General features: G+C 37.5%; 1 pseudogene; it reads right to left on the bottom strand.

The window, feature by feature from the left end:
* Nucleotides 1–1,422: 1,422 nt before the first annotated feature.
* Nucleotides 1,423–6,957, bottom strand: LOC101178183 (annotated as a pseudogene).
* Between the last annotated feature and the right edge of the window lie 3,815 nt (nt 6,958–10,772).

Genomic DNA, 10,772 nt, shown 5'->3' with positions numbered 1-10,772 from the left:
ATGCAACAAATCATCAAGCTCTTTGGAGGCAGCGACTGTGTTTTACTCATTTCAGTACTCTCTAAAGAGTAGAACACTGGGCCTGGCACATAGAAGCACTCACATATTTTTCATATTAATTACAAGGAATAAGGAAAAGAAAAAAACAAATTTGTTGAGGTTTATGTACCAGCACTTATAATGGGTGTTTTCCCACAGGTTATTTCATTTAACGTTCACAACATTTCTTCTAGATAGCTATTACTGTCCTCATATAACAGTTAATGAAATTGAGATTGATAGTTTACAGTCAGAAAAAAAATAATCTTTCTTCCAAAGAAGAGTTTACAATCTAGTAGGGAGATATACTATGTATATTAATAATAACAAATGTGATACAGTTAGTATATAAATATATTGGTTCAAACAAGTACAAAGGAAGTAAGATTACTTTTAGTGAGAATGATTTGGGAAGATTTTATAGGTGAGGCCACACTAAACTGAACCAACAAGGATAGGATACTGTTAATAGATAGAGATAATCAAGAGCATTTTTTTAAGTTCAATATGATTTTATTTAAAAATGTGTACAGCTGAAGGAGGGATCTGATCTTTTGTTAAACGAAACCAATTTTCACAGTATACATTTGGCCATTTTAGCTTTGTAGTGAATAATAACAGAAAAGGAAGTTTCTGTTCAAGATCCTCACTCCAGCACACTCAGCCAGGTGCCTGGCAAGATGACACATTTCCTGGTCTGAAGCTCACAGCCAATCCTCTCACTCAAGTGGAACACCAATTCTCCAGGCATACACACACACACATACACACACACACACATACACACACACATCTTATTTTCACTGCTCTACACAGGGCCCTGAGAATCCTTAATTTTAAAGTTGGGAAAAACATGAAAGGATTACTTAACTCATTGTCTGCGACAAATCCAACTACCTCTTAACTCTTAACAATTGCAAGTATAAAATACTTGAAATTTACAAGATGCTCCATTTAATGGAACAACTCAAATGCTAAAAAATTAGATCAAGTAACATGCTTTAATATTTTTAAATGTTACTTAAAACTTATTGAGACAAGATACGCAGCACATTCTTGGTATTATAAACTCCTACTGACCACTACTACTTGATGGCCAAAAACATTTCAAGAAAGAGAAGAAACCATATTGGTATAAAACAATGTCTGCAGGGAATGTCATGTTTTACATTTTGTTAACTGAAATTAAACCTCACAAAAAAACCAAAGATCTACAAAACCGACACCCATGTCATTTTACATGATGAGGTAGATTGTTTCCTATGCAGTAAAGTGAAGGTAACCAAAAAATCCATACAACTTCCAAGTCCTCTTAAAAAAAAAAAAAAAAGTCCGTGTTATAGTCACTTTCACAAACAAGACATAAACTATAAGGTGGAGAGGTCATACTCAGGCAGGTTCTGCGCTTGGTGTGTTACTTGGAGATTCAATTATCAGTCTTGGGTCAATCAACTCTCTCCAAAATACAGTGATCTTGCTCTCCTGTGTCACAGTGTACTCCACTACCTCGATTCCATTTTCATTGTGATAAACTAAATCAAATTTCCCAGGTTCTCTCAAGGCAGGTAAGAATGAAAGAATTTCTGTATCTACTTGCTGGGTCTCTGGGTTGTGGCTTAATATTCTTCCTTCCTTGTAGTCAGAGACATCAGGAGAGTAACTGGATGTTAGTTCCAAAAGCTTAAATGCAATCTTTTCTCCAACTAGAGAGGCAGCTGCTAACAGTGGTAACAGACTATAGTCCTTCTTGTGTGTCTCTACTGGATTGTGGATAATAGTAGATGAATTTGTTACCACGTCATTTAATTGCTGTTGCCTCTGGTTGTCAATGCTTCTATTTACAACACAGGAAACAGGATGCCCTCGTCCTCGACCTCTCCTCCGCATGCCCCATCCCCTAGCTCCCTTCCAAGAAAAAAGGTTCTCTCCTCTACCCCATCCTCTTCCTAAACTAGCGGGGAGAGACACACTGGGAGAAGGACCAGGAGCCTGTCCATCACCATTTGAGCCAGAACGCCTCCATCCAGCAGCACCTTCACTCTGTGATGACAGCCCTGGGCCTGGACAACCTCTTCCTGCAAAAAGGCCCACTGTCTTTAAGAAACCAGCAGCACACTCCGGGGTGCTCAATGACATCATGCATTGGTCATCTGACTCTGAACTAGAGTCTGAACTACAAGACGTTGTTCCAGAGGTCCGCCATTGCTGGGGGTAAGGCTAAAGCCAGGTTTTGTAGCCAGTTTGTCTGCAGTTGTGTTTTTGGTAGAGGGTTCTTCCTTTGATCGTTGGTAATTTCTCTGAGGAATTTCTGGCCTCCAAAGTGACTTTGCTGGGACCATCACTGATAGATTTATCACAAGAGTCAGACTCCGAGGAGGAACTGGGACTCTCTTTTGAGCAAACGCTTACACTACCTTTCCTTTTGGCTTTAACAAGGCTGTTTCTAGCAGAACCTTTTGGAGAACTACATCTCTGATTGGCCCAGTCTTTTACTGCCTGTACTTTAGGAGACTTGGGATTCTTGGCCTTTTTTTTATGTTCACATTTTTCCTTTTTCTTTGGTGATTTTCTTTTGGTCTCTTCGTTATCATCACCCACTGTGCCACAGGTTGCTTTATTTTTTCTCTCTTTTTTTTTTTTTCTGACAGTCTGATCTGTGACAGCTTTTGGTTCCAGATCCAAGACCTTCTCATTATTGTTATTGTTCTCTTGCCTCTTTCAATGCTTCTTTGAATATTTGTAATCTGGTTCAGTTTCTTCATCCTCCTCTAACTGAAATGCCCGCTTCTTTGCTTTTCTAAGAGATAAATTAGTGTCACCATTACTGATGACTACAGAATTCTCAGCAACTCCTTTCTCTTCTAATTTAACTCTGAGGCGGGCGCGCGCTTTAACTCCCTAGGCGCGCGCTCTCGGCGGGGGGCAGGAGCCCCCCCTCCAGGTAGAGGCCTAGGACGGCCACATAACTGAAGCCAAAGCGCTGGCGGATGAGGCTAATGAGATCTGTGACGACTCGGCATCTGTTCAAGTCGACCAGAAGCCAGAAGACCCTACGGTGCGGGGTAGCTGGCGGCGGGTAATCAAATTGAAGACGTAGCCTAACCGTCTGGGAAGCTTGCTCAGTGCTCAACGGAAGCCAATCAAGAGCATTTTTAAAAGGTTATAATTTCACTCTGACAGTTTTTCCTCTAACCATTTCTCAGGCAAGCTCAGGCAAGTTCGTTCCCCGGTTAAACACTGGAAGACTATATTTAAAACTTTTATAAAATAAACAATGAAAACATAGAATTGGCAAAGATTTACAGCAAGCTTTGTATTCATAATATAATATATAATATTTAATAATAATGGACACTATGTCTTGAATGCTTATTAGTTGTCAGAAGTCTTTTATGGAGTACTTTCCATGGATTATCTCATTTAATTCTTCCAACATCCCATAATTAGTCTGATATCACAGAAAAGTAATTAGCCTAAAAAAGAGCCACACAACTCTTACAAAGAATAACTTGATTGTTGAGTGACCAAGGTAAGAGTCTGGTTTACATGCATCTGACTGCAGAGCCAGCTCACAATGCTGAGTACAACCCTTCCAAGCTAAGGAAGATTTGCATTCAATCCAAAAAACAGAAAGCTTAATTAAGAAAGCTTAATTAACAGAAGCATATTAAGTATCAGTTATACACGTATCTAAAACATTCAATGCTATTTGAAAACTCAAATAAATATACAAGTAGTTATTGCAAAAGATAAAAATAAAATTCCCTTTAGCTATTCCCAACCACTGTGCTTGTATTACTCCCATAAAGAATGAATATAAACCCTTAATCCACTGCCACTCCTACTCCAATTCCTTTATTCTTTTTTTTAAACAGGCCTTTTAATCTTTCCGGGTTCTTTTAATTTCAGTTCCTCATCCCTCTAGATTGTGCCTCTTTATAAACGAATACAATCTCTAATACTATTTGATGGTGATTATGATGACAATTATATCTCCCTCCACTGTGATGACAACTACATAATCTAAAAGAATTACTCAATCCAATGAATTTTTTTTCTTTTTTTTATTATACTTTAAGTTCTAGGGTACATGTGCACAACGTGCAGGTTTCTTACATATGTACACATGTGCCATGTTGGTGTGCTGCACCCATTAACCAGTCATTTACATTAGGTATATCTCCTAATGCTATCCCTCCCCCCTCACCCCACCACACAACAGGCCCCAGTGTGTGATGCTCCCCTTCCTGTGTCCAAGTGTTCTCATTGTTCAATTCCCACCTATGAGTGAGAACATGTGGTGTTTGGTTTTTTGTCCTTGTGATAGTTTGCTGAGAATGACGGTTTCCAGCTTCATCCATGTCCCTACAAAGGACATAAACTCATCATTTTTTATGGCTGCATAGTATTCCATGGTGTGTATGTGCCACATTTTCTTAATCCAGCCTATCATTGTTGGACATTTGAGTTGGTTCCAAGTCTTCGCTATTGTGAATGGTGCCGCAGTAAACATGAGTGTGCATGTGTCTTTATAGCAGCATGATTTATAATCCTTTGGGTATATACCCAGTAATGGGATGGCTGGGTCAAATGGTATTCTAGTTCTAGATCCCTGAGGAATCACCACACTGACTTCCACAATGGTTGAACTAGTTTACAGTCCCACCAACAGTGTAAAAGTGTTCCTATTTCTCCACATCCTCTCCAGCACCTGTTGTTTCCTGACTTTTTAATGATGGCCATTCTAACTAGTGTGAGATGGTATCTCATTGTGGTTTTGATTTGCATTTCTCTGATGGCCAGTGATGACGAGCATTTCTTCATGGGTCTTTGGCTGCATAAATGTCTTCTTTTGAGAAGTGTCTGTTCATATCCCTTGCCCACTTTTTGATGGGGTGGATTGTTTTTTTCTTGTAAATTTGTTTGAGTTCTTTGTAGATTCTGGATATTAACCCTTTGTCAGATGAGTACATTGCAAAAATTTTCTCCCATTCTGTAGGTTGCCTGTTCACTATGATGGTAGTTTCTTTTGCTGTGCAGAAGCTCTTCAGTTTAATTAGATCCCATTTGTCAATTTTGGCTTTTGTTGCCATTGCTTTTGGTGTTTTAGACATGAAGTCCTTGCCCATGCCTATGTCCTGAATGGTATTGCCTAGGTTTTCTTCTAGGCTTCCTTCTAGCTTTTTATGGTTTTAGGTCTAACATTTAAGTCTTTAATCCATCTTGAATTAGTTTTTGTATAAGGTGTAAGGAAGGGATCCAGTTTCAGCTTTCTACATATGGCTAGCAAGTTTTCCCAGCACCATTTATTAAATAGGGAATCCTTTCCCCATTTCTTGTTTTTGTCAGGTTTGTCAAAGATCAGATAGTTGTAGATGTGTGGTATTATTTCTGAGGGCTCTGTTCTGTTCCATTGGTCTATAACTCTGTTTTGGTACCAGTACCATGCTGTTTTGGTTACTGTAGCCTTGTAGTATAGTTTGAAGTCAGGTAGCGTGATGCCTACAGCTTTGTTCTTTGGCTTAGGATTGACTTGGCGATGCGGGCTCTTTTTTGGTTCCATATGAACGTTAAAGTAGTTTTTTCCAATTCTGTGAAGAAAGTCATTGGTAGCTTGATGGGGATGGCATTGAATCTATAAATTAGCTTGGGCAGTATGGCCATTTTCACGATATTGATTCTTCCTATCCATGAGCATGGAATGTTCTTCCATCTGTTTGTACCCTCTTTTATTTTGTTGAGCAGTGGTTTGTAGTTCTCCTTGAAGAGGTCCTTCACATCCCTTGTAAGTTGGATTCCTAGGTATTTTATTCTTTTGAAGCAATTGTGAATAGGAGTTCACCCATGATTTGGCTCTCTGTTTGTCTGTTATTGTTGTATAGGAATGCTTGTGATTTTTGCACATTGATTTTATATCCTGAGACTTTGCTGAAGTTGCTTATCAGCTTAAGGAGATTTTGGGCTGAGACAATGGGGTTTTCTAGATATACAATCATGTCATCTGCAAACAGGGACAATTTGACTTCTCTTTTCCTAATTGAATACCCTTTATTTCTTTCTCCTGCCTGATTGCCCTGGCCAGAACTTCCAACACTATGTTGGAGTGGTGAGAGAGGGCATCCCTGTCTTGTGCCAATTTTCAAAGGGAATGCTTCCAGTTTTTGCCCATTCAGTATGATATTGGCTGTGGGTTTGTCATAAATAGGTCTCATTATTTTGAGATACGTCCCATCAATACCTAATTTATTGAGAGTTTTTAGCATGAAGTGCTGTTAAATTTTGTCCAAGGCCTTTTCTGCATCTGTTGAGATAATCATGTGGTTTTTGTCTTTGGTTCTGTTTATATGCTGGATTACGTTTATTGATTTGCGTATGTTGAACCAGCCTTGCAACCCTCTGGAAAATATGACTCCTCATGTCCCTAAATCCTTGCAATACAAACTCATTAAAATGGATTAATGTTATGAAGCTTAATATTAACACAGAATGGGAGGATATCCTGCATATAAACAGAAACTTTAGAATCCTGTCCCTGAACCCTGACCCTCATTCCCTGCCAAGGACTTGACAATTATTTTTACCATAAGGACCAAATGGTTTGAATGCACGAGCCTTTTCATGCAGGGTTTAGTTTTATTTCTTCCACCAGTTTAGTGAAGTGTTTCTCAAGACATAAATTACAAAATGCTATAAACACAAAACCATGAATACCACATACAGAAATTGAAGAGGATTTTAAGCATAATATTGTCTTTCCCTTTCCTATTAATAAGGAATTCCGCTGTACCTTTTAACTCATCTAATCTTTACAACATCTCTCTGGTTAGGAATTATCACCTTTAGCTCAAAGTCACAAGGATAATAGATTTATTGATTACAATGACCAATTAATGTTTAATAAATATGAACTTACAACATTGTTTCTATTGAAATCAATTACAAATTGAGGTAGAATATTGTGCCTATTTCTGTCAAAATGTAATGTTTGGTACATGATCCATGGCAGTTGTCACTGAAGGAAAAATTTTAGGATGTTGGTCTTCATTCATGATTTGCCAATTCTTCGTATATATATATAATCTAATTCTTTCATCATAGATGTTCCACTCATATTACTGGTTACATGGTTTTAAATGAATGCAAGGGGGCCAGCTGTATATCACGACCATGCAGACGTGACTCAAAGACGGGGCTCTATGAAGCAAAATGTACATTTATCCCAAACGGATCCCAGACTGCCAAGGAATCCATTATGTTTATGAAAAATCTGGATTCTGTAAGTACCTTTTTTCCAGTCTCTCAAAGGAATCCTTGGGAAAAAAATTAATTAGAGAAGCTGGATTTTCTACTGTGAAATTATGCATACCAATAGAAAGGCAGAAAATTACTAAGGCAATTAATTAGAGGTCATTTTCTCCGGCATGTATCAGGGTGTCTCTGGAAATTACCCTGTCTTTTCTTATTAACCTATTTCTTTTATTCAAATGTAGCACTGTAGCCTTCTCATTGGAGTCACACAATAACTTCTGAGAACACATCTCTTCCCTCATTGACTTCTGTGGACTTCTGTATAGAGTTACAATCTTACTTTTAATTCCTTTTCTAAATGTTAGCCATACTACTTTTCTAAAGTAATTTATAATGTAGCTTTGAAAAGGATTGACATTTTAGATTTTCCATTACCTTCACACTAAAGCATACCAAGCTATTGCAAAGTGATATTGTGAAAACACATAGGGCTCTTTCTCCACTGAACAGACTTAAAAAAAAATTCACAAGTACCAATGTGTCTAACCAATTAAATAATAACACCCCACAAAAAAGTTGAAAACTAATGTTTGACCTGAAATATCTGCTTTAAATATATAAAGCTTAGTGCATAAGAATAGGTACCTTCGAGTCAGATAGACCTGATATCGAAACCCAGTCTGTCATTTTAAAGCTGTGTCCACTGTGGGCAAACTGCTAAATCTGAGATTTAGTTCTCTTATCTTTTATATGGAAATTATAATACCTACTTCACATAGTCATTCATGTTGTGTTTACAAGAGCTAATATAAAGTATTAGCATAGTATTTAGCACAAGTTGAATGCAATATAAACTTTAAATTTTTAATTTTAAAAATTTATTAAATATTTGAAAAATAACCAGTTGTTTCTTCCCATGGATAAGTCTAATCTTAATTAATACAAACATATTGTACTTACCTAATGAACATTTCTAAACATATAAAAATATTTTAAAATATGAAATATATGAAAGTCATCAAAAACAACAAAACAAAGTACACTACCTCTAAATAGTGGGACTAACTTACTTCAAAGAAGCAGATTTTCACATACCAAATTTTCAAAGGTATATGACATATACCTTTACAAACCTCTGTTATAGAAGTATTTGTTGGTAGTGATTGGTATTTTCATATACCAATACCAAAATACTTCTATAGACCAAGGTTTGTAAAGGCCTAGTATCTCTGATAAAATTTAAAATTCCTTTGGACCCTTGGGCATTAATGATAAAAGGCTTGACTACATTTGATACATGAATCAGGAATGTTCCCTTTAATCTGCTAAATCTGGAGCAACAAAGGCTAGCCAAAGAGTTATGCGTACAAATAGATATCAAATCATGTGACACAAGAGGATAACTAGAATACTGTATGTACTGCCTGATCCATACCATAAATTCCAAAAGCATTTGACCATCAGGAGATAACTCACGCTGCCTACCTGGGACATAAATAATAATGAAGAAAATTATGGAGCTGAAATATGGAGGTCAACTAATTATATAAGACATGGCCCAGAGATAAAATGGTTACATTTCCAGAATAACACTAACTTCTAATTATCATAACATAAATATATTGCATAGTATCTGTACTGAGGGCATGAATTCAGAGCTAGGAAAGATATGATCTAATATGTTGAATAGTCAACTCCATGATTTTGTTTCCTTATTATGTATTAATCTTCATGCCTAATATTTACTGCATTAAGAGCTGGAACACATATATTTTTTTTTTTTTTTTATTTTAGGTTTTAGGTAATGTGCACAATGTGCAGTTTTTAATATGTATCTTGCCATGTTATTTCTGCATTAACTCGTCATTTAGCATTAGTGTATCTCCTAATGCTGTCTCCCTCCCCCACCACACAGTCCCGAGTGTGATGTTTCCTGTGTCATGAGTCTCATTGTTCAATTCCCACCTATGAGTGAGAACATGCGGTGTTTGGTTTTTTGTCCTTGCGATAGTTTACTGAGAATGATGTTTTCCAGTTTCATCCATGTCCCTACAAAGGACACGAACTCATCATTTTTTATGGCTGCATAGTATTCCATGGTGTATATGTGCCACATTTTCTTAATCCAGTCTATCGTTGTTGGACATTTGGGTTGGTTCCAACTCTTTGCTATTGTGAATAGTGCCGCAATAAACATACATGTGCATGTGTCTTTATAGCAGCATGATTTATAGTCCTTTGGGTATATACCCAGTAATGGGATGGCTGGGTCAAATGGTATTTCTAGTTCGAGATCCCTGAGGAATCGCCACACTGACTTCCACAATGGTTGAACTAGTTTACAGTCCCACCAACAGTGTAAAAGTGTTCCTATTTCTCCACATCCTCTCCAGCACCTGTTGTTTCCTGATTTTTTAATGATGGCCATTCTAACTGGTGTGAGATGGTATCTCACTGTGGTTTTGATTTGCATTTCTCTGATGGCCAGTGATGATGAGCATTTCTTCATGTGTTTTCTGGCTGCATAAATGTCTTCTTTTGAGAAGTGTCTGTTCATGTCCTCTGCCCACTTTTTGATGGGGTTGTTTGTTTTTTTCTTGTAAATTTGTTTGAGTTCATTATAGATTCTCGATATTAGCCCTTTGTCAGATGAGTAGGTTGCAAAAATTTTCTCCCATTCTGTAGGTTGCCTGTTCATTCTGATGATAGTTTCTTTTGCTGTGCAGAAGCTCTTTATTTTAATGAGATCCCATTTGTCGATTTTGGCTTTTGTTGCCATTGCTTTTGGTGTTTTAGACATGAAGTCCTTGCCCACGCCTATGTCCTGAATGGTATTGCCTAGGTTTTCTTGTAGGATTTTAATGGTTTTAGGTCTAACATATAAGTCTTTAATCCATCTTGAATTAATTTTTGTATAAGGTGTAAGGAAGGGATCCAGTTGCAGCTTTCTACATATGGCTAGCCAGTTTTCCCAGCACCATTTATTAAATAGGGAATCCTTTCCCCATTTCTTGTTTTTGTCAGGTTTGTCAAAGATCAGATAGTTGTAGCTATGCGGCATCATTTCTGAGGGCTCTGTTCTGTTCCATTGATCTATGTCTCTGTTGTGGTACCAGTACCATGCTGTTTTGGTTACTGTAGCCTTGTAGTATAGTTTGAAGTCAGGTAGCGTGATGCCTCCAGCTTTGTTCTTTTGGCTTAGGATTGACTTGGCGATGCGGGCTCTTTTTTGGTTCCATATGAACTTTAAAGTAGTTTTTTCCAATTCTGTGAAGAAAGTCATTGGTAGCTTGATGGGGATGGCATTGAATCTATAAATTACCTTGGGCAGTATGGCCATTTTCACGATATTGATTCTTCCAACCCATGAGCATGGAATGTTCTTCCATTTGTTTGTATCCTCTTTTATTTCATTGAGCAGTGGTTTGTAGTTCTCCTTGAAGAGGTCCTTCACATCCCTTGTAAGTTGGATTCCTAGGTATTTT

This window comes from Nomascus leucogenys, chromosome 12, assembly GCF_006542625.1.
Source record: "Nomascus leucogenys isolate Asia chromosome 12, Asia_NLE_v1, whole genome shotgun sequence".
Lineage (NCBI taxonomy): Eukaryota > Metazoa > Chordata > Mammalia > Primates > Hylobatidae > Nomascus > Nomascus leucogenys.
This window is presented reverse-complemented; position numbering and strand designations above follow the sequence as displayed.